Below are 26,616 nucleotides of genomic sequence, written 5' to 3' on the forward strand. Positions count from 1 at the left end.
ATAAGTCTTTTAGAGCAATAGCCTTGTTCTCTTTTTTTCTTGGAGGGTTTATATTTGAACATGACTTTTTGTCCTATTGAAGTAGTAAACGATAACAAAACTATGAAAGCTTTGGTCTGGGTCAAGGGTCCAAATAGGTTGCTAGGGTTTGTGTTGGTTTTAAGTCCAGGCTCTCTTGCTGCAGGAGAGAAAGAGTCCCTGTGGGTACTTGTGTTCTAACCTATTTCAATAGAAAACTATACAAGTGTTAGGTCAAGATGCCCCTAGGACTCAATTATCCTTTTTGTTTCTGCATGCCTTGAGAGCAGAGGCATGAGTGCCTTTGTCATCTGTTCAAAGATGTTGGCATGATGAACAGCTTCGGAAGATAGAGATAGCGCCTACCTTAGGGGCAAAGAGCAGGTTTCTTTACCGTCCAATGTAAGAAAGACAGTATGTCCCTCTGAGGTAATGGCCAACAATTCTTGTAGTCTATTAAAAAAGATTTGGGTTCCCTAAGCTCAGGGTTCCACTTCTGTAATACAACCTACTCTGCTTTCTGTTGCACAATAGGAGTCTTGCTTTTTCAAAGTACCAGTTATCTTAGGAAACTCACCTTTTGTCATGATTTACAAAACTACCTTTACTACCTTCCATTCAAGATGTCAAACTAAGCATAATTTTCACCTTCCCTCTTTTACCATGGACTATTTAAATGACTTAAAAATTGAAAAGAACTATTGCAACATAGAGCAGGAAGGGGGCCATCAAAAGATCAAACATGTGGATACATTTCTAGAAGGCAAAAGACAAATGAGATGATATTGCTAAATCTGACAGAAAAAAAAAAGGCAACCACAGCCCAGAATATTCAGAATAGAAGGCCACACAGATGCAGATATTTCAGTTGGCAGAATCATAGAATCACTCCAGTATTAGTGTGGGAGAGACTGGGAGCATTTTGGGGTTATAGCAAGTAATCAGGACACTTAATTAAAGGATATTCTAGTGAACATGAGTGACAATCTCCTCCAAATGTAAAAAGTAATTGTCTATCATCAGCATTCATCTTGCCATTATAGCTTGAGAACTGTTACAGAAAGAAATTTAACCAAAACTCTAGGAAGAATAGGAATCATAATATGGTGGCTAGCGCTCCAAACTAAGACCTTCATTGAATCCATATTTCTGGACAGCTCACCCCTACTGGTTTGAGTCTTGTTATGCACACTGACATAAAGCTTGTCTATTGACTCACCCTCCTGTACACAAAGCTTTAGTTCACCCTCTCTTTTAGGGGAGAAGTATTATAGGGAAGGAAACCAACCCAAGGGCAATATTCTTCATTTGTATAGATGAACAATTAGCCAGGATATCCAGACTTCTGAAAAAACACTAGTAGTTTCAAAGTTCAGCCTCAAGGTAAACTTAGAGACAAGGTTGTTCAAATTAAATAGATATTTCATGGAACACAAAATCTATCTTCCTCTTATTTAGCATACAGAAAAGTTCAAGAAGATAAATCAAATATGGCAACTTTGAAAAAAGACAATGTGAACACAAGAAAGAGTTCTGAAATCAGAAATATAAATTCTGAGGTAACATAATAAATAGAATGACTGGAAGGAAAATTTAGAAAAAAAATCTCTCAGAATATTGAGAAAAAAGAGATGCGAAATATGAGAATGGAATATCAGTATAGGCAATCCAAAATATAACAAAAATGTAAAGAATAAGGAAGAGGGAGAAAGTTTAAATGGAGGAAAATTTTGATAGTTGAAATAAGACATGCATTTTTAAATTGGAAGGGCATCAGATATCAAAACAAAATGGAATAAAAATACTGTCACTTAGACATATCTTTGTAAAATTTCAGAGCATGATGACAGAAGAGAAGATTCTAAAGCCTTCCATAGAGAAACAACCTATCAAAAGGATCACCTATAAAGGATCAAGAATCAGATTTGCTATTAACAATGCTGGATAGTAGATACTCTCAACTTTTGAGGGAAAATAATGGACATAGATTTCTCTTGTCAGCTAAACTGTCCATTTAACAACAATAGGAAGGGCAGAAGAACATATTTTTAGAAATGTAAAGTCTCTATAATTGCACATTTCACAAACTCAGAAAACAAAGGGAATCATCTACAGAAACAAAGAAACTAACCTAACCAGAAAAAAAGAATGCTTTCTCTTCTGCACTTTGAACTCGATTATACTGTAGTTTTGTGCAAATCCTAAGATGCTTCTTTTGCTCCAGGAAAACCTGATCTCTTTAGGAGATGGAAAAATATATAGAGAGAGACATTGAGAATCCGACACTACAACAGCCCCTTCCACGTGTGTCACTAGCTTCTGACACAAAGTCAGGCAAGTTGCATCTGCTTGAAGAAGCCTAAGTCACATGCACACATATCAAGTACAGAGAAGTCTGGAAAACCAAGTATCTAGAATGTCAATACTTATAGGAGAGACATTATTTTCTTATATTCTCTCCCTTGCCCAGACTAATAAAGAAGGGATTCTTCAAACATTGGAAAGGATGCATATATTGGGCAACCTTCTGAAGTGACCACTGAAGGGTATTTTAAAATTAGAAAAGAAATTACTATCCAATTTTAAGATGAAAATAATTCATATAAAAAATAAATTAATCATGATTGTTTCTTCCTTTTAAGTAAGAGCAGCAAATTTTGATCAGGGTAACTATATGGCTATATATAGAGAGAGGCCCATGGTTTTATACATGGTTATATAAAAGGAGCTTCCATGAATGGATAAAGAAGATGTGGCACATATATGCAATGGAATATTACTCAGCCATAAAAAGAAATGAAATTGAGTTATTTGTAGTGAGGTGGATGGACCTAGAGTCCGTCATACAGAGTGAAGTAAGTCAGAAAGAGAAAAACAAATACTGTATGCCAACACATATATATGGAATCTAAAAAAAAAAAAAAAAAAAAAAAAAAAAGGTCATGAAGAACCTCGGGCAAGACAGGAATAAAGACGCAGACGTACTAGAGAATGGAATTGAGGACACGGGGAGGGGGAAGGGTAAGCTGGGACAAAGTGAGAGAGTGGTAGTGTATATATGGACATATAAACACTACCAAATGTAAAATAGAGAGCTAGTGGGAAGCAGTCACATAGAACAGGGAGATCAGCTCAGTGCTTTGTGACCAGCTAGAAGGGTGGGATAGGGAGGGTGGGAGGGAGGGAGACTCAAGAGGGAGGAGATTTGGGGATATATATATATATATATATATATATATATATATATATATATATATATATATATAAACTGATTCACTTTGTTATAAAGGAGAAACTAACACACCATTGTAAAGCAATTATACTCCAATAAAAACGTAAAAAAAAATAAAAATAAAAGGTGCTTCCAAAGAAAGATGGTTAAAATATAATGATAGCATATTTATTTCATTTAAATGAAGAATTAATGTAAATGAATATTCAGGGAGTTCTTTACATACTTACTTTTTCTTTCCTGTGGAAAGTGAATCGGAGGCATTCAAATACTATTGTATTATGTTTGTCACATCTTCAGGTTTGAGAATGTGTAGTTGAATTTGACCACCTTTAACAATGACCTATTGTGTAGGTTGTAAAATGTTGAGACTGTAAAAATTCACGCACTTTCCAGGGTTATTATATCTAGTAATATTTCTGTGCCTGGGCTTAAGTGTGTGAGGGAAGAAAAAACAAATCACTTTGTTTTAAGGTTTAGAAATTAAATGTAAGGTTTCAAGTTTGAATAGCTCTTGAAGTCAGCGAGTTTAATAAAGCTTATGAGAATATAAAGGCTCAGGGATACTTCCCTGGGGTGATGTGCTCTGGGAGGTGTGGTAATTTTTATGAACTAAAGTGCCCTATGTCTTAAGTGAATCTTTGAAAATATGTCTCCCCAGAGATTGTTGAAAATATGTCTCTCCCACTGAAATGGAGAAAGTTTCTTTTAAATCTGCTATTATTATCAGTGGCAGTTTGAGGGGCAATTCACATTTAAATAGCTGTTTCATAATAGCATCTTATTCTTTGCCAGCTGTATGGTCCTGAAAATCTAATGTGCACCCAAGAAAGAGACTGATATTATAACATCACAACACTAATGCACTTTTAATGCCATATTTGATATTTTTATTGAGATGTCATCAGTTGTTACGTGAGCTAGCTAAAAATTATAACAAGAAGTGGTAGAGAGTGAAAGCTATTTCTATGAAAATTTTGGATGAGCCTACGATTTACCCAAAATGCAGTTTTCTCATTTTTTTCCCTCTGTTATATTCTATCCTTCAGAATACAATAAAAACCTAAGTCAGTATTATCTTGCATTAAATGCATAGCATATTATTTACCACATGACTTTAACCTCAGCATATTAGAATTATAAAACTTTGCTTTGAAATTATAATTGCTCTGTCATTGATTTGGATGACAAGGTTAAGTACATATGGAACTTACAATATATCCTAAATGCAGTATTTGGAAGGCAGAACTATAATTTATAAATGGAATTTTACTTATTACATTGAACCATATGAGATTAGGTTTGGTAGACAGAAAATGTCCGGAGAGTGACAGTTTCATGTAGTTTAACCTATAGAAAAAACTGAGCATTTTATTAGAATTAGTTGAGTATAAAGATAATTCTTTGCCCTTCCATTTCCTTGAAATACAATAAATTTTGGAACCTGAGGAGACTGTAGTGAATACTTCAACTTGTGCCTTCACAAAATTAGATATTTCCTTTACAAATTGACCTGATGGGGCTTACCACACTATAAGAATTGAAAAAAATAAGACCCTGAAAACATTTTAACCTTTGGTTAAAAATTATGTAGTCTAAAACTCTATGAGATTTATTAGTAGTAAAGTAGTCTAAAACTCTATTTTTTAAATATGTAAATAACTTTAATTCTGATTGAAGACCTTCACACAGTAACTCTTTCCGCCAGAGAAAGAAAAGAGAAAAGAGAAAGAAAGAAAAGGAAATAGGTGAAGTGATAGATTTATTAATGAAATCAATGAAGAGAATTCTTTCACAATATATACATATATCAAATTGTCACCACAATATATATTTTAAGTATATCACAATTTTATTTGTCAATTATACCTCAATAAACTTTAAAAAATCATATACTGGTTGAATTAAATGACATTCTGAAAAATAAATTCTGTTTAAAAAATCCTGAAAAATAATAATTGAAAGAAACTACTAGACTAGACTTAGACTACTAGACTTAAAAATGATTAAATGGAAACTGTGTGTTTTAATGTATATAAATACATTATTATTATATATATACAGATGCATATAATTGTGTCTCCTCAAAATTCATATGTTGAAGGTCTAACTGCCATTCTGACTATATTTGAAAACAATTCAAACAATTGCCTTTAAAGAGGTAATTAAGGTTAAATGAGGTCATAAGGGTGGGGCCTTAATCCAGCAGGACTGGTGTCCTTATAAAAAGAGGAAGAGAGACCAGGGATGCACACACACAGGAAAGACCATAAGAAGGGAGCCAAGGAGAGAGGCCAGTGGAGAAACCAGACTTGCTAACACCTTGATCTTGGACTTCTAGCTTCCAAAACTATGAGAAAATAAATTTCTACTCTTAAAGTCTCCCAGTCTCTGATATTTTGTTATGGCAGCCTTAGCAAATTAATACGCAAAGTAAAACAAAGAAACTCTGAACTCAAATAGTGTTCTCTAGGCCAGCATGTGCCTCACGGACATATTGTCAGTGCCCTTCTGTTACTCCGATACCAAAGGAGATCCATGCAAGCAAAGGACATTAGAGACCTGAATCAGACAGGTTCAGGACTCCTCCAGAAAGAAATGTTGCATCTGTTCTTGGGTTTTCTTCTATCCATTGAGAATCATTAGTAAAATTTAGTGTTGAAAAACATCTATGATTTCCATGAGTCTGCTTTGACAAGTCAACATTTTATGGTATTTCAAGTGGTCCTGCGAGTATCTAAAAGCTAACACATTACAATTGAAGCAATCATTTCAGACCTGCAAACATGCGTCTTGATGAATAGCCCTTGTATTCATTTCTTAGGGCTTCCATAACAAAATACCACAAACTGGGTGCCTTTATACAACAGAAATTTATTCTTTGAAAGTTCTGGAGTCTGGAAGTCCTACATTAAGCTATGGACAGAGCCCTGCTCTCTCTGAAGGCTCTAGAATGAAATCTCTTCTGTACCTTCCTCTTAGTTTCTGGTGTTGCCAGCAATCCTTGGTCTTCCTTGGCTTACAGATGCATCACGCCAATCTCTGCCTCTGCTGTTACATGATGTTCCTCCTGTGTGTCTCTACCTCTATGTATCTCTTCCTCTTCTTATAAGAACATCAGTCATATGGGCTTAAGGGCTCACCCTACTCCAGTATGAACTCACATTAACTTGATTATATCTGCAAAGTCCCTATTTTCAAATAAGGTCACATTCACAGGTACCAGGACTTAGCACTTGAACCTATATTTTGTGAGGACACAATTCAACCCAAAACAGTCCCTAAATTCCTTAGTTGCTTTAGTTTCTTAATTCTTCTTTAAAGGAGAAGGGGAACTTAAAGAATAATTTATTCATCTATTTATTCACTAATGCAAGATATATTTATCCAGCATCCAATTTGTGTCAGGTACTATTTTAGATGTTGGTGGTAAAGTTGTGAACAAGATGAACCAGGCCCTTGCTCTTTCAAAACTTATATTCTAATTATGGGACATCTACAATGAACATATAAACAAATAGATGAGTGGGGAGATTCTTGATAGTGTTAAGTATTGTGAGGGAAACACAGCAGAAAATAGGACACAGAATGACTTAGCAGGAATGAGACGAAAGCTCCCTTGCTTAGATAATATGTCTGGGGAAGCCTTCATTGAGAAGGAAAGATTTAAACTGAGACCTAAATGAAGAAAGTTCTGCTAGAGAAGCATTCTAGGTAAAAAGAAGAAGCAATTCAAATTCTTTAATATTTGTGGGGTAAAAAGTAAAAAAGATAAATTGGGAGATTGGGATTGACATATACACACTACTATATATAAAATAGATAAATAATAAGGACCTACTGTATAGCACAGGGAACTCTACTCAATACTCTGTAATGGCCTATATGGGAAAAGAATCTTAAAAAGAGTGGATATATGTATATGTATAACTGATTCGCTTTGCTGTACACCTGAAACAAACACCACATTGTAAATCAACTATACTCCAATAAAAATTTTTTAAAAATAAAGAATTTTAAATTCCTCCCCCAAAAATACAAAAACAAACAAAACAAAAGAAGTAAACAGAAAACTATGATTTGAAACTTAGTGACTGCAGGGGGAGTAGAACCAAATGATGTCAGATAGAAGTAGTCAAATCATATACACCATAACAATAAGATTAGGTTTTCTTCTTATTGCAGGGGGATGCTAGTAGGTGGTTTTAAGCTGAGATTAGTATTTGTGTTTTAGAAAAATCTTTCTTGCTGCCTTGTGAAGAATGAAAGCTAGGAAGACAAGAGTGAAAACAGAAATCAGTTTAGAGGCTATTGAATTAGTCTAGGTAAAAGACGATAGTGATGTAGACTAGAATGGTAGCAGTGGAGGTAGTGAAAAGTGATTGGCTTTATCATAGATTTATAAATTATTTACTGTGTTCCAAGAACATTACATCTGTGGTAGACTGAGTAATGGCCACCCAAAAATGTCTACATTTAATGCCTGAATCTTGTGAATATATCATGTTACATCACATGTATCATGTTACAAAGGAGACTTTGCAGATGTAATTAAAGTTTGCACCTTAAAATAGAGAGATAATCATGGATTATTTTATGGGTAAAATCTAATCACATGAGCTCTTAAAAGCACATAACTTTCTCTGGCTGGAATCAAAAACATGAAGCGGAAGGAAAAATTGGAGAGATATTAAGCAAAGGAAGGACTAGACCCTCTGTGGCTAGAGAAGGGGCACAGATAAAGCATGGGAAGGAATGCAGGAGGCCTCTAGGGTCAAAGACTAGCCCCTGGCTGATGGTTGTCAAGGAAACTGGTACTTCATTTCTACAACTGCAAGGAACAAAATTCTGTCAGCTCAGCCTGACTGAGCTTGGAAGCAGATTCAAGCCCAGAACCTCCAGAAAGGAATTCTAACACTTTGATTTTGGCCATGTGGGACTAAGCAGAGGACCCATCTGAGCCAAGCTGCACCAGAATTTCAGACCTACAGAACTGTGAGATAACGAATGGTGTGGTGTAAGCCACTGAATTCATGGTCATGTGTTACAGTAACAAGTGAAAACTAACACAGTATCCATATTTCTCATGCCTCAAGTGATTGTTCCGAGTAACAGGTCCTTTCTATTCCCATTTTCATAAATCTTGGGTAATGAATTACTTATTTTGGACTTTATTACCACAAATGACCACTGAAATACCTAACTCCAATCTAACCTTATTTTCACATTCAATCAGAGCCATTGTTTAAAATCCAAATCTTATCGGGACATTCTTTATTTGCATGAATAAGTACTTTTTGTCCATGAAACCAATTCAGACAGCCTCCTTCACGAAGGCTTCCATGATGGACTCCTTCTCCAGGCAGGGTGTTCCTCTTCTGTGCTTCCAGAGCTCCCTGTTTATCATGCTAGATGAGATATCTCCTATGCCACCGTAAAGTCCTTTTTCCTTTTTAAAATGTTGTACCCTATTTTTAATATCACAAATGATACTTGAAGCAGTTAAAATCATTCATGGTATATAAAAAGTTACACATTTTTTTTCTATTGTTATGTAATTCATATCTAAAAGAAGTCACTATTAAGAGTTTCAATTATATATATTTTCTGTACATATAAATTGAAAATAGATATTTGTATTTGTCATATATATGTGTGTGTATATATGCACTAGTATCCTTCATAAAACATGGAACACTAATTTGTTTTATAATCTTGTTTTTACTAAATTTTTACATTAGGCACAATTAAGCTCTTTTTTTTTTTTCCCTAATGGCTATAAATTATTCCATTGTTTGTGCTTATTTTGTTGATTAGATCTCTTTTAAAGAATTTTTATAAATAATTTTTAGCTTTATCTTGATATTGAAAATATTTCCATAATTAATGTGCAAATATACACATGTGTTTGCACTTGTGAAAATAAGTAAAATAAATATGCAAAAAAAAAGAATCAAGGAGTTTATCATTTGAAATTGCCAAATTGCCTTCCAATAATTCTGTAATAATTAAAATTTGTATCATCAATGTATGATAACTGCTGTTTCTTCACGATCTCAGTCACATGTAAGATTTTGGGGTATTTAGAATAAAGACAACAACCAGCAAAAGACTAAAAGTAGAAGCTATGAGAAGAGGTCTCTGGAGAGGGCAAGTTTGTGGTGAGGATTAGGAAAGAGATTTTGCCTGTTTATTATAAAGCTTTCTGTGTCGTTTGATTTTTTAAAACTAAAATAAATCTTAGGAAAAATAATCATGAGAAAGGAATTCTCTTTTTCAGGGATAATGCCTATAACTACAAAAATTTAGACTGCACTTGATTTGCTTCTTTTGCTTGTACACAACTAGTAAGAAACAAATCTTTAAATTCAGACCTAATTCGCTCCAATATCCAGTATTCCCACTCATTTAAGTCAGTTTGTAGCACAGAGACTATTACGATAGTGGAGGTAGCTGAATCTACCTGTTAGACAGCATGACAAGGGCTATTAGCAAAATCAAAAGCAAAGCCAAAATGCGAAGCCTGGAATCTTACATTCAGAGCGAATGAAAATGGTAGATTTTATGTTTGGCATATGGCCCTTTGTTATTACCAGTTTATGTATTTTATTTCTCTCTTGGTAGAGACCATGGTTCAGGAAAAGAGTTTTGCAATGATACTCTTCTATTTCATAGTTCCAAACACATCGATTTGAGCATATTACATACTCAAAAAGTATAAGTTGAAGTGAAGTAATTTACAAAATTTAGATACCAGAAGAATGCTATAAATCTGAAAGAACTGGCCAAGGAAAGTTCACCGAATTAATTCCAACTTAAAAGGGAGTGAAGGAGCCATTTCAATTGTCAAATATACTCCTCAGAACCTTCTGGACCAGTCCATCCTGCACAGTGCAATAACATGCAAGGCTGGGTGTCTGGAGATTTTGTTTCCCGTCTCAGCTAGCTGCATATTTTTCCTGAGCCTTAATTTCCATCTGCAAATGGATACATGTAGGTACACATATGTGTATGTGTGTGTATGGATATATACAATGATAAAAGGTTTCATCAGTAACATACTTATTATAACAGTGAACAAAAGATAATCTCATAGAATTAAATGGTCTATCACAGAGTACTTTTATATTGACGTCTTTAAGAACTACTTGTTTATCTTATAATAAATAAAAAAGAAATAAATATATTTTAAAAATATAAGTTGTTCAATAGCACAATTTGTGGTCAAAGCTTTTTAAAAAGCATATTGTAAGACTGTTAAAATAGCATTTAAAATGTAAACTTACATAGGACATACAATACCATTTTTTTTCCAAAAAATTTTAGCCTAAAGATAGTTGTATTTAAGTAACAGAATTAAAACTTTGAGTGATAAAATATCCCAGATGCTATATAAAAGTATGTTTTTATAAATAGAAAAATGCAATTGATGTGGGAAAATACCACAGCTCAGATTATATGGGTTATATTTGTGTATGTACATCTTATGTTTCAAATATTTATTTATGGAATCAATATTACTACATCTAATCATGACTTTCTTAGTCACAATATATTTGTTAATACTGTAAAGTGTTTGTGGTATTTTATACACACACAAAGTTTTTACAATTTCATAAAATACTTTTAATCTCTGACATAAAATGAGAGGTAAAAGAGTAAGAGGTAAAATGGGAAAAATAATCTATTTCTACTCATTTATTCATCATAAAAATTGAAATAAAAAAGCAACACACTCTCTCAAATTTAAATTAATTTAAAGGAAACAGACTGTTCCCTTTAGTGCATTACTATCTGGTATATTTTTTTCCTTCTGGACAGAAGCCTCACTAAACTGACTGCTGTTTGGTTATTCCAGCAGTTATGATAGCAAGAAATCTTGCTTATAATGTCCGGGCATTGAAGACTGGCGCTACTTTAATTTCGGACCTCCTGTGTCCTCGGCTGGACTGTAGCCTTAGGGGAACACATATAGATAGATGAGGAGAAAGGAGACACCCATTTAACTGGCTGGAGCTTTTGAACAAACCCTGACAATCAATACAGCAACAGATGCCACTGCCAGCTTGTCCTGACATGCTATTCCCAGCTTGGGAATGAGTTTATTGACTTTGCCATGGAGAAGTCTTTTAGGGTTTCTCCAGTGTCATCTACTTTTATTGCTGTCCGGAGGCAAGATCTAATAAACTGAAGGAAACAGAAGTGTTATATTTCACAAAGGATGTCCTTGTGCTATGCAAATTGAAAAATGAAAAGAAAGAGTGGCTTATTTTGATAAGTTCTTGACCCCTACCCTCTCATCTATTCTTCTTCTTCTTTTCTTTTTCTTCCTAACATTTAAGGTCATTATAGAGAGAAAAATATAAACAATCCAAAGGTAATAGGAGTAGAAAAATAAGAAGGAAAAGGCATTTAAAAAAATGCATGAATATAAAGGTAAAGACAGAATGTAGAGATGAAAAATCCCTTCCGTTACCAGTCACCAATATTAACTTCTGATTCAATTGCAAATTTAACTATCACTTCCTAAGTAAATTTTATGTACTTGTTCAATTAAAGTAAAAATTAGCTGATCAGTTTTCTGTACATCCAGATACAGTTATACTGCATTTATAGTTTAGAAATTTCATCCCCCTTTTGGGGACATTTTCTTAACTCATCAGTTTGAATAATATAATTAGTATACAGGCCCTATATTTACCATTTTTTTTTTTTATATATATTTTTCTCTCTCACATATTGAAATGTCAGTTTCATCACCCAAGGAAACATGTCTCTTTTTCGTCACTCTTCCATCAGCAATGCCCAGTGGGTTAGCCAAAACCCAGTGAATACTTGCCGAATAACAGTATCTTATATAATGTGGTTTAGATTTCTTTAGAATTAACTAAAATAATTTTCCACTGAATACAGTTCATGAAGTACAGTGCTCAGATCTTACAATATAGCCGAGACACTGCTTGGTCAGCATATTTGAGAATCTTATCTCCTTTTGGAGGCCAGTGGTTTGCAAATATTTCTTATCTGTGGAAATTGTTCTTTGAAATAAATGTGTGTGAGGAATCCCAATTTAATAAGAAAAAACAGCAGAGAATTATACTTGTTAAAGGGAAATTTGAATGCCTTTGGTCAAACTCATTTACCCTTCCTCTATTCCCACATAGCAACCCTTGAAGTATCTTCAAAGAAATTAAGGAGCCCAAAGCAAAACATTTGAACCATGTTTTGAGAGATTAACTTTTTCTTTTTGAAGCCTGTGCTTTCTATCATTAAGTTATTAATTTATTGACATATAATATAAAATAAAAATAATATTAAAATATTAATATAGTTAATTTAAACTTCTTATGAATCCTCCAGTTATGTCACATGCCCTCCATAGGCTATCATTTTGAAATAAATGCTTACTATAGGCCTTTATAAAATGCATACTTGACTTCTATTTCCTGTAATAGTGAGCTAATTTTTTAGAATCAATTCTCTTTTATAAATGCTCAATATATTTTCTTTAATTTCCTTAATGGGATTGAAGAATTTGAAAAGAGTGGGGAACAGCCATGATAATTTTAGTAGAAAGTTATGATCTCAGAGAGGTAAAAAGAATACCAGAGCACCACAGCTGCTTTTGTCCTAAAACAGTTATCTGATACCTTGTAATTGGTTTTAGCTAATTAAGAGCTAGAGACCCAGGACTATCTAGGCCCAGGACTATCAAGGTGGGGATTCTTGTAAGAAATCCTCCCCACATTTACTTTAAAATCATAGATCTCTTCAGAGTAAGCATAAACCAGAAGTAAACCCTCCTCTCCTCCTACTTCTCCAAGCTCATGGTTCTGAAGAAAAGGGTCATAAAATCATTCACATAAGTGAAAATATATACTAAGTTCATAGAGTGGAAAAAGTGGAATTTGAATTATCTCAATTTTCTCCAAATTGATGTTTGGATTTAATAGCATACCAATCAAAATTCAATTTGGTTTGTGAATATGTGTGTGCATGTGTGTTTGTATAACCTATCAATCATATATATATATTGGATCAAATATGATCATAACACTTTTGGGAGAACTGGTTGTGAAAGGTCAAAACATATTGTAAAGCAATAGTAATAAAGCTGGTTTGGAATTGGTACAGAAGCAAACAGACCAATGGATGGGAATAGAAAGTATCATATATTTGACTACAACAAATAGGTCATCATGAGTAACGAAGAAACCAAAGTTTTGGTTTTTAATTTTTTTCCATTAAATGGCTCTGGGAAAATTGAGTATCCAATTAAAATAAAGTTTCAGATTATTAAAGACCTAAAAGTAAAATTTAAAAAAATTAGATAATCTAGAAGTCATGTGAGTGCTTAAGTTATGAAAGAACATATTAAACTATAAATAGTTCTAAACATACAGAAAAATGCTGATAAAATTTACTATGTTAGTATTAAGAACTTTTGTTCTTAAAATACCTAAGGGAGAAAGGACAAGCTGTAAGGTAAGAGGACTCTATATTAGAAAAAACAGCTTCCCTGGATGTTATAGCCACATAAAGAACATGATTCTGTGAATGAAACACAAAGTGTGTTTCAGCTACCATTTACCTCTTTGGCCTCATGCCCTGATGCTTGGTATCACAATATATATGGGGTGATATTCATATTGTGGGAGAGGATAGTTACTGTACATATAACCAACAAAGAATGGATACTTAGACCATGGAGACAACTCCAGTGTTATTAAGGGCAACACAGAAAGCGCAATAGAAAAACATGAGCAAAAATCTTGCAAAGGCAAATCCTAAAGGAAAAAAATCTAAAAGGCCAATGAAATTATATATATGCTTGCTATCATTAATAATCAGAGTAATAAAAATGAAAACCATTATCATTAAATCATAGGACATATCATTACATACCCACTAGATTGGCCAAAATTAATTAACTTGGAATATGAAGTGTCTGAAAGGTTGTGCAGCAATGCAAACTCATCTACTGCTATAGGAATGAAAATTGGTACAAGAGTATTGATAAATAATTTAAAGTTTCAAACACCCTCTGAGCAGTTCAACTTTAGGCATAATAGTATAGAGTAGCATATTGCTACTACATATATGAGGATATAATTACAAGAATGTTCAATGCAAGTATTACTCAAAGTAGCTCCAATCTGGAAACAAACCAAGTGTTCATCAACAATACAACAGATAAGAAAATTAGGGTGCATTCATGTAAACTAATATTATAACTATGCAAAAAAAAATCATATTTATATATGTGCGTATATATCAGAATTTCAATTATATGATATCAAAAAGAAGTCAAAACAAAAGCATACTGCATAGCAACACATACTAAGGTACTCAACTAAAGAATACCACAGAAATTATTGATATCAAACTCAGGAAAGTGGTTATACCTGGAGGGAAAGAGGTGTGACTGAGAAGAAATCTTTGAGAAATTTCCACATGCAGGCAATATTCTATTTTCTTTTAAATCTTGGAGGTGATTTCTCTCGTATTTATATTTCTTGTCCATACCAGTTTTTCTTCACATATGTTTTGTATTTGCTTTTTGTTATATATGCTCTCTTTGTGAATAGTTCACATTTTTTTAAATACAGAAAATTATTCTTAACTGGATATTTAGAAATTTACTAATTTACTAGTTGGGGAGGGGTATTGGTTTCCTGGGGCTACTTTTAGAAAGTACCAAAAACTGTGGTGGTTAAAACAACAGAAAATTTTCCACTTACAATTCTGAAGGTTACAGATTCAAAATCAAGGTGTTGGCAGGTCCATGCTCTTCCTGAAGGCTCTAGGGGAGAATCTTTTCTTGCCTTTTCCTAGCTCCTGGTGGTTGCCAGCAATCCTGGGTATTCCGTGGCTCACAGCTGCATCACTGCCTGTGTCTTCACACTGTTGTCTTCCTTCTATGTCTGTTTCTGAGTCCAAAGTCTCATCTTCTTATAAGAACAGCAGTCGTATTAGTTTTAGGGTGCCTTCTAACCTAGTATGACTTCATCTTAATTTATTACACCTGCAAAGAGGCTATTTCCAAATACATAAGGTCATGTTCTGAGTTTCTGGGTCACGTGAATTTTGGAGGGATACTATTCAATCCAGTACATAGGTATATAGTTTAATAAGTTCATGGCATTTTATAAATTGTTTTATAAACAGTAATATGAAGTTTTAATTAACTATTCATCTCTAAATCATGAGCCACTGAACTTGGCCCAAGGTTTGAAATCTTTCCAAACCAAGGTAAAACACACGTACCTAAAACTGGAGGAAGCAAAGATGATCTGGGTATTTTGAGGAAGGAATTTAATGGAAATTGCATCATGTTCTCTATGGAAACTAGGCCAAAAGCGATAGCGAATTTCTTATTGAGGATTAGAATCATGTTTTGCATTGCCTGAATCTAGCTCAGAGGAGTTTTAGTTCTGTTAATCACTGAATCTATCAGAAGGAACACCCTACTCTAATTCTTTAAAAATCAATTGCTCAAAATTAGATAAACATAATTTGGGACTGAAAAATCCCAAAGATAATTCATGTGTAATTAATAATTTCACAATCTGAATATCTGAATTTTTTTTTGGTTATAGCTTTTTGTCCTTTTTATTAGAGTAAGCATTGGACTTCAGCATAATTTGTGCTTTATTTATGTTCATTAAATAATAATCATGACTAACTGATTCACATTTTGGGGTAGTATATGACATCTTTGAATCTAAATACATAACAAAATTGTTTTATGGATAGGTTAAATAATTTTTTCTTTGCAATCCTTTTAATTTCTGTATCCACAGTCTGTCAGCTTTCCATTAGTATCTGGAATGTTGCTACTCAATACTCTTAAAATATTGAAATATGAGATTTCTATTGGAAAATGTGAGTAATTGTCTCCAAAAGCAAATTGTGCATATGCTGTATCTCCTCAGAAGCTCAGCCCGCAAAGAAAAACAAAATGATTTGGGAGCAGAGTGGGAAAGAGAGGAATGATAAATCTGGCTACATTTCAAAGTTTTAAAAAACAAATTGGCTCCTGGCAGAATCAAAAGCCTGGATTATATTCAAAATATCATAGAACGCTAAAACCGGAAGTTATCTTACAAATCATTATCCAATCCAATCCTTTCATGTAATAGATAAGGAACCTGAAACCCAGAGAGAATTAATACCATGCTTGAGGATTCCCAGCTAGCCAAGCACAGCTCTGTTTTATTCTATCTGCAGGACTCAGATAGATTTGTAAGTATCCCTGCTTTCCCAAACACCCCAATCTATTACTGTCCTGGTTTAAAGTCCAAAAACACCTGCAGCATCAGTACCTAGTGTGACGTTGCTGGCAGCCTCAGGTCAGAGGTGGGAAAGTGAGTGGCCACAAGTGAGAAGTTAGTTTTATAAAGATGTTTATTTTTCACCCTTTATAGTACCATCCTGTATCTATTTAGATTATTCTAAATAGCATGATAACGAGAGCCTGATAGGTTGAGGATTTAAAATTTTTTGGAGTCCTGTGAATAATTGTGGATAAATGTAGTTAACTGTCCTTAGAATGAGAGTGAAATATTGAAAATTTGCATTAATCAACTTTATTTCTTCTGAGCACTTCTCAGCACAGGTGTCTGTACGAGGCTTCATTCACAGGCATGTATCTCCACATCCTAATTTCTACCTTGGTGCCTTTAGGTCACACAGGACTTTTTGATCTTTTTTCTTCCTTACAGGCTTATTTTTTTTTTAACCTGGGTCTATATTTTGGAGAGACATTTAGTTTATTTGATCTATCAGGATATATTTTTCTTCTATATGGATTGATGGAAAGATGCAATCATAGACAATAGGAAATTTTAAATTAAAATCTTCTTAAAACAGTGTCCCTGATTTAGTATTCTGCATAATTAGTGACCATAAATAGAAAATCTGTTTGATACATGGATTTTTGTCTTAAATTTGTGCCAACAATACACCCTGAACCTATTTCCATTCATGCACATGATGGGTCATCTTTTTTTAGTGTTTTTTTGGGGGTAAATAACGTGCCCCGGTTCAATCCAGATCAATCCTTGAGTTTTCACCAGCTGCAGGACTCAACAGTCCATTTAGGACACTTTCAAGGCCCCAAGTTTCCTCCTCTTAAATGCTCAGATCTCTGGCTTCTTAGCCTCTGGAGAGGGGTGGGGGCCAGTCCGTTTGGTCCTACTCCCATGACAGCTGGGGGATATTATTTGCTAAGTAGTAGTTCTCAATGAACCTCGATTTGAAGTTTTAGATGAATTTCATTTTCTGGACCATGCCATGGTATCTATGAAAAATATTGCCATGTTTGCAGTACTTTTCCACAGGCATTAATTTTTCGGTTTTGTGTCCCAATGAAAAATGAACTTCATGCTAAATTGGTGAATGCCCTCAAGGTCAATGCCTATATCTCGGTCAACCACACTTAGTACCAGATCATGACAGCATGTGTTGGTGGCAGGGAATCCGGCTACTGTAAAGAAAGACCACTGTTTAGCTACTCTCTCTTCCAGCTGCTGGAGTCAATCAACTGAGAACAATCCCCAATACAACAAGAACAATACTCTTGTACCAAACTAATTTTTAGTTTATGGGAATCAATACCCTAGTTGGCTTGAGCACCAGATATGACACCTTTACTAATTAGCTTCTTCAAGTCTCACATAGAACCAATTCCAAGGTTATAAAAGGACCAATTCCAGCATCAAGCACATCATGAACTGGGATCACTGCCTCCCTTCCTCCTTTCTTGTTGAATGCCAGGATTCATTCCAGACTGCCATACTTTTGGACCATGATGTGGATGTTCATTCAAAGGACTCCTTGCACTTCTTTTCACTTGCCTTAGGGAAAGCAATCACATTCCCTTCACTTTGATTTTCACAGTTGTGAATCTCTGAGAAAAAGCGTTGGGAATCTTGATGTCTACTACACTCACTGCCCCCATATGTAAACTGGTCCATGCCCTCCCCAAAGCACTTCATAACCCAGTTGTGCTGAACTTCCTGACTGACCGTTATACATATTTTATCTGCTAAATGGAAGAGTTACTCAAGAACAGCTCTAGAAACCTCCTTTATCTTTACAGAGAGCAGCTAACAGCTTTTGGCTGGAGACAAATAATAGATTATTTTCTAATTGTACACCTTACTATACTTGTTTTATTTATACTTATAAATGTGAAAGCAAGAAATGATCACAACTTGAATTTAATAAACAGCAATAATGTTTGAACAAGATAATATACCTAAAAGATGTGAAAGGTTATCCCTGATTCTTTGATCAAGGAAAACAACAAACTGTCATGGAATATGTCCACAGCTACTATTTTTTTTTTTTTTTAACAGACTTTATTCTTTAGGGTGGTTTTAGGTTTACAGGAAAAAAAAAGGGCAGATAGTAAAGAGACTTCCCATAAACCCTCTCTTTACCACACACATTTTTTTCTATTACTAACATCCTCCATTAGTGTAGCACTAATGCTACAATTATAATTGTAACAATTGATAAGCCAATATTGATATTTTATTATTAACTAAAGTCCAAAGTTTAGAGTCCACTCTTTGTGCCGTGCATTCTATGGGTTTTGTCAAACATAAAATGACATGTATCCATTATTACAGTATCATACAGAATAGTTTCATTGCCTTAAAAATCTCATGCTCCTCCTATTTATCTCTTCTTTTCTTCCTCTAAATCCCTGGAAACCACTGATATTTTTACTGAATCCATAGTTTTTGCCTATTCCAGAATGTTATATAGTTAGAATCATACAGTACATCGCCTTTACAGATTGACTTCTTTCTTTTGGCAATATGTATTTAAGGTTCTTCCATGTCTTTTCATGGGTTGATAGCTCATTTCTTTTTATAGCTGAATAATGTTCCACTGTAAGCATTTACCACAGTTGTTTATCCATTCACCTACCAAAGGACATCTTGGTTGCTTTCAGTTTTGGGAAATTATGAATAAAGCTGCTATAAACATTCATGTGCAGGTTTTTGTGTAGACATAAGTTTTCAACTCATTTGGATAAATACCTGGGAGTGAGACTGCTGGAGAGTATGGTAAGAATATGTTTAGCTTTGTAAGAAAGTGCCAAACTGTCTTCCTAAGTGGCTGTACCATTTTGCATTCCTACCAGCAATGAATGAGCGTTCCTGTTTCATGGCTACATTTTACATTTGGAATTCTAATTTAGTAAACTAATGTTTAATAAATAAAGAACCAACTGTCTACACAGTTGCAGATGAAAAATTTTTAGAGGATGGATATCCTGAGTTAGGTTCAACTTAACAGTCACAATTTACCTTCTCTTTCATTTTGGGCAGTAAATTTGAATCTTTCTGCTTCAGTAATTAGCATACTTCTTCTAACTTGTCTCCCAAAAATCCACACTGAAATCCTGACCTCCCCAAGAGGAATGCATGCTTTTTTACATATGGTCTTTGTTGATATCTTTTCCTTCTTATGTCCCACTGCAAATTTGGCTAAAACTCATTTAACTACATCTGTAAAGCAGCTTTCAAGTTATTTGTATTATGAAATATTTGATTTTTTAAAGAGAGCTTGAAATATTTTATTATTTGAAATTGTTCAATTTTATTCTAATTCACACCATGATTCATAGTTTTATTCTAATATGTCTATTCAAATATATTGACACTTTTTTCAATAAACTATGGAATTTTCTAACTTACAATTCTGAGTCAAGAATATATTTATGGAAATGAGGGACACAGGAAGGGTTTGCACTTGGGAGGGCCCCATAGGGTCCTCCTTGGTTTCATGCCTGCTTGAGCTAATATAACAAAGCAAAAGCAATTGAATACAAAAGTTAAAGTAAAAGAAACTGATCCAGTAAGGAGTCAGATTTGTTCTTCCCGATTACACATTGAATTTCTGCAATGGAACAGGCACTGTAATAGGCACTAGAGAAAGAAGGATATTCTCTGTCCTCAAGGATCTTTCCGTATGGTTTACAAGGAAATGCCATGTGGCTGACAGGGTCTTGGTGCTCTGGCTGAGTGTCAGACCTAAGCCTCTGAGGTGGGAGAGCCTAGTTCAGGATATTGGACTGCCAGAGACCTCCCAGCCCCATGTAATAACAATTGGCGAGAGATCTCCCAGAGATCTCTATCTCAATGCTAAGACCCAGCTCCACTCAACGACCAGCAAGTTACAGTGCTGGACACCCCATGTCAAACAACTAGCAAGACTGGAACACAACCCCACCCATTAGCAGACAGGCTGCCTAAAATCATAATAAGGTCACAGGCACCCCAGAACACACCACCAGACGCAGTCCTGCCCACCAGAAAAACAAGACCCAGCCTCATCGACCAGAACACAAACACCAGTCCCCTCGAACAGGAAGCCTACACAAGCCACTGAACAAATATTACCCACTGGGGGCATACACCAAAAACAACCGGAACCATGAACCTGCAGCCTGCAAAAAGGAGACCCCAAACACAGTAAGTTAAGCAAAATGAGAAGACACAGAAATATACAACAGATGAAGGAGCAAGGCAAAAACCTACTGGACCAAATAAATGAAGAGGAAAGAGGCAGCCTACCTGAAAAAGAATTCAGAGTAATGATAGTAAAGATGATCCAAAATCTCAGAAATAGAATGGAGAAAATACAAGAAACATTTAACAAGGACCTAGAAGAACTAAAGAGCAAACAGTAATGAACAACATAATAAATTAAATTAAAAATTCTCTAGAAGGAATCAATAGCAGAATAACTGAGGCAGAAGAATGGATAAGTGACCAGGGAGATAAAATAGTGGAAATAACTACCATAAAGCAGAATTAAAAAAAAAAAAAAAGAATGAAAAGAAGTGAGGACAGTCTCAGAGACCTCTGGGACAACATTAAACATACCAACATTTGAATTATAGGGGTCCCAGAAGAAGAAGAGAAAAAAAAAGGGACTGAGAAAATATTTGAAGAGATTATAGTTGAAAACTTCCCTATTATGGGAAAGGAAATAGTCAATCAAATCCAGGAAGGGCAGAGAGTCCCATACAGGATAAATCCAAGGATAAACACACCAGGACACATATCAATCAAACTATAAAAAATTAAATACGAAGAAAAATATTAAAAGCAGCAAGGGAAAAGCAACAAATAATATACAAGGGAGTCCCCATAAGGTTAAGAGCTGACCTTTCAACAGAAACTTTGCAAGCCAGAAGGGAGTGGCATGACATATTTAAAGTGATGAAAGGGAAAAATCTACAGCCAAGTTTACTCTACCCAGCAAGGATGTCATTCAGATTCAACGGAGAAATTAAAACCTTTACAGACAAGCAAAAACTAAGAGAATTCAGCACCATCAAACCAGCTTTACAATAAATGCTAAAGGAACTTCTCTAGGCAGGAAACACAAGAGAAGGAAAAGACCTACAATAACAAACCCAAAACAATTAAGAAAATGGGAATAGGAACATACATATCGATAATTACCTTAAATGTAAATGGATTAAATGCACCAACCGAAAGACGTACACTGGCTGAATGGATACAAAAACAAGAACCATATATATGCTGTCTACAAGAGGTCCACTTCAGACCTAGGGACACGTAGAGACTGAAAGTGAGGGGATGGAAAAAGATATTCCATGCAAATGGAAATCAAAAGATAGCTGGAGTAGCAATTCTCATATCACACAACATAGACTTTAAAACAAAGACTATTACAAGAGGCAAAGAAGGACACTACATAATAATCAAGGGATCAATCCAAGAAGAAGATATAACAAGTGTAAATATTTATGCAGCCAACATAGGAGCACCTCAACACATAAGGCAAACGCTAACAGCCATTAAATGGGAAATCGATGGTAACGCAATCATAGTAGGGGACATTAATACCCCACTTTCACTAATGGACAGATCAACCAAAATGAAAGTAAATAAGGAAACACAAGCTTTAAATGACACATTAAGTAAGATGGACTTAGTTGATATTTATAGGACATTCCATCCAAAAACAACAGAATACACTTTCTTCTCAAGTGCCCATGGAACATTCTCCAGGATAGATCATATCATGGGTCACAAATCAAGCCCTGGTAAATTTAAGAAAATTGAAATCATATCATGTATCTTTTCCAACCACAACGTTATGAGACTAGATATCAATTACAGTAAAAAAAAAAAAACTGTAAAAAAAAAACACATGGAGGTTAAACAATAAGCTACTAAATAACTAGGAGATCACTGAAGAAATCAAAGAGGAAATCAAAAAATGCCTAGAAACAAATGACAATGAAAACCTGACGACCCCAAACCTATGGGCTGCAGCAAAAGCAGTTCTAAGAGGGAAGTTTATAGCAATACAATCCTACCTCAAGAAACAAGAAATATCTCAAACAACCTAAACTTACACCTAAAGCAATTAGAGAAAAAAGAACAAAAAATCCCCAAAGTTAGAAGATGGAAAGAAAGAAAGATCAGAAATAAATGAAAAAGAAATGAAGGAAACAAGAGCCAAGATGAATAAAACTAAAAGCTGGTTCTTTGAGAAGATAAACAAAATTGATAAACCATTAGCCAGACTCATCAAGAAGAAAAGGGAGAAGACTCAAATCAACAGAATTAGAAATGAAAAAGGAGAAGTAACAACTGACCCTGCATAAATACAAAGAATCATGAGGAATTACTACAACCAACTACATGACAAAAAAATGGACAATCTGGAAGAAATGGACAAATTCTTAGAAAAGCACAACCTAACGAGACTGAATCAGGAAGAAATAGAAAATATAAACAGCCCAATCACAAGCACTGCAATTGAAACTGTGATTTAAAAACTTCCAAGAAACAAAAGCCCAGGACCAGATGGCTTCACAGGCGAATTCTATCAAACATTTAGAGAAGAGCTAACACCTATTGATCTCAAACTCTTCCAAAATATAGCAGAGAGAACACTTCCAAACTCATTCTACAAGGCCACCATCACCCTGATACCAAAACCAGACAAAGATGTCACAAGAAAAGAAAACTACAGGCCAATATCACTGATGAACATAGATGTAAAACTCCTCAGCAAAATACTAGCGAACAGAATCCAGCAGCACATTAAACGGATCATACACCATGATCACGTGGGGTTTATCCCAGGAATGCAAGGATTCCTCAATATATGCAAATCAATCAATGTGATACACCATATTAACAAACTGAAGGATAAACACAATATGATAATCTCAATAGATGCAGAAAAAGCTTTTGACAAAATTCAACACCTAGTTATGATAAAAACTCTCCAGAAAGTAGTCATGGAGGAAACTTACCTCAACATAATATAGGCCATATATGAAAAACACACAGCCAACATCTTTCTCAATGGTGAAAAAGTGAAACCATTTCCATTAAGATCAAGAACAAGACAAGGTTTTCCACTCTCACCACTATTATTCAACACAGCTTTGGAAATTTTAGCCACAGCAATCAGAGAAGAAAAAGAAATAAAAGGAATCCAAACAGGAAAAGAAGAAGTAAAATTGTCACTGTTTGCAGATGACATGATAGTATACATAGAGAATCCTAAGGATGCTACCAGAAAATTACTAGAGCTAATTAATGAACTTGGTAGAGTAGCAGGATACAAAATTAATGCACAGAAATCTCTTGCATTCCTACACAGTAATGATGAAAAATCTGAAAGAGAAATTAAGAAAACGATCCCATTTACCATTGCAACAAAAAGAATAAAATACCTAGGAATAAACCTACCTAAGGAGACAAAAGACCTGTATGCAGAAAACTAGAAGACACTGATGAAATAAATTAAAGATGATACAAACAGATGGAGAGATATACCATGTTCTTGGATTGGAAGAATCAACATTGTGAAAATGACTATACTACCCAAAGCAATCTACAGATTCAATGAAATCCCTATCAAACTACCACTGGCATTTTTCACAGAACTAAAACAAAAAATTTCACAATTTGTATGGAAACACAAAAGACCCCGAAGAGCCAAAGCAATCGTGAGAAAGAAAAACGGAGCTAGAGGAATCAGGCTCCTGGACTTCAGACTATACTACAAATCTACAGTAATCAAAACAGTATGGTACTGGCACAAAAACAGAAAAATAGATCAATGGAACAGGATAGAAAGCCCAGAGATAAACCCATGCACATATGGTCATCTTATCTTTGATAAAGGAGGCAAGTGTATACAATGGAGAAAAGACAGACTCTTCAATAAGTGGTGCTGGGAAAACTGGACAGCTACATGCAAAAGAATGAAATTAGAACATTCTTTAACACCATACACAAAAATAAACTCAAAATGGATTAAAGACCTAAATGTAAGGCCAGACACTTTAAAACTCTTAGAGGAAAACATAGGAAGAACACTCTATGACATAAATCACAGCAAGATTCTTTTTGACCCACCTCCTAGAGAAATGGTAATAAAAACAAAAATAAACAAATGGGACCTAATGAAACTTAAAAGCTTTTGCACAACAAAGGAAACCATAAACAAAACGAAAAGACAACCTTCAGAAAGGGGGAAAATATTTGCAGTTGAAACAACTGACAAAGGACTAATCTCCAAAATACACAAGCAGCTCATGCAGCTCAATATCAAAAAAAAACCAAACAACCCAATCCAAAAATGGCCAGAAGACCTAAACAGACATTTCTCCAAAGAAGATATACAGATTTCCATCAAACACATGAAAGGATGCTCAACATCGCTAATCATTAGAGAAATGCAAAGCAAAACTACAATGAGGTGTCACCTCACACCCGTCAGAATGGCCATCATCAAAAAAATCTACAAATAATAAATGCTTGAGAGTGTGTGGAGAAATGGGAACCCTCTTGCTCTGTTGGTGAAAATGTAAATTGATACAGCCACTATGGAGAACAGTATGGAGTTTCCTTAAAAAAACTAAAAATAGAACTACCATATGACCCAGCAATCCCACTACTGGGCATATACCCTGAGAACACCATAATTCAAAAAGTATCATGTACCACAATGTTCACTGCAGCTCTATTTACACTAGCTAGGGCATGGAAGCAACCTAAGTGTCCATCGACAGATGAATGGATAAAGAAGATGTAGCACATATATACAATGGAATATTACTCAGCCATATAAGGAAATGACATTAAGGTATTTGTAGTGAGGTGGATGGATCTAGAGACTGTCATACAGAGTGAAGTAAGTCAGAAAGAGAAAAACAAATATCTTATGCTAACACATATATATGGAATCTAAAAAAAAAAAAAAATGGTTTTGAAGAACCTAGGCGCTGGACAGGAATAAAGACACAGACGTAGAGAATGGACTTGAGGACACAGGGAGGGGGAAGGGTAAGCTGGGATGAAGTAAGAGAGTTGCATTGACATATATACACTACCAAACGTAAAATAGATAGCTAGTGGGAAGCAACCGCATAGCACAGGGAGACCAGCTCAGTGCTTTTTGTACACCTAGAGGGTTGGGGTAGGGAGGGTTGGGATAGGGAGGGTGGGAGGGAGATGCAAGAGGGAGGGTATATGGGGATATATGTATACGTATAGCTGATTCACTTTGTTATACAGCAGAAACTATCACAACAATGTAAAGCAATTATACTCCAATAAAGATGTTAAAAAAAAGAATATATTTATAATTTGCCATCATGCACTCCATAAGTTTTTTTTTTTTAATTGTTGTTTTCCCAATAGGACAGTATTTAAATATGCATCTGCAACTTTTAGTTAACGTTAAATTTGGAGCAATGATTTTCTTGGAAATATTTTCAAAAATACAAATCATGTAAAAAAGTCACAGATAGCATAGCAATTAGAATGACCATAGATCATTAGTTTTCCTATATTAAAATTTTATCTTTTTTCCACTTGCTATTTATTATCTATTTTGGGATACCTCTGTAATATTATTGCATGAATGTTCAGAGATATCATGGCTCAGTATTAGATGCAAATGGCAGCTCCATTTTCACAATCATTTTTAAATGAAAACCTTAATTACCCTCTTATCGTTTTCATGAACAAAGTATTCTTTTCCAGGAGGACACAATACTGGGGTAACATCTTGCCGTTTTAAATTATGTATACTTTCTTCCTCCCTGGAAGGAAATCAAATCGTTAATTTGATTGTCATGCTAGCAGGAGTCCAGTATTTTATTCGTGCAGTTCCTCTTAGTCAAGGAGAAAATGTGATGTTTGCTGAACCCTTATGACCTGTGGCTTCCTTTCATTGGGACTTCCTGCCTCCAGAATGGGTCTGTTCTGTTCCAGGTCCCTGTTATCAGGTGACTAGAGCAAGGCCTCTCTTCCTTGAAACTAGGCGGCACTTGAATCCCA

This window comes from Balaenoptera ricei, chromosome 3 (assembly GCF_028023285.1).
Source record: "Balaenoptera ricei isolate mBalRic1 chromosome 3, mBalRic1.hap2, whole genome shotgun sequence".
Lineage (NCBI taxonomy): Eukaryota > Metazoa > Chordata > Mammalia > Artiodactyla > Balaenopteridae > Balaenoptera > Balaenoptera ricei.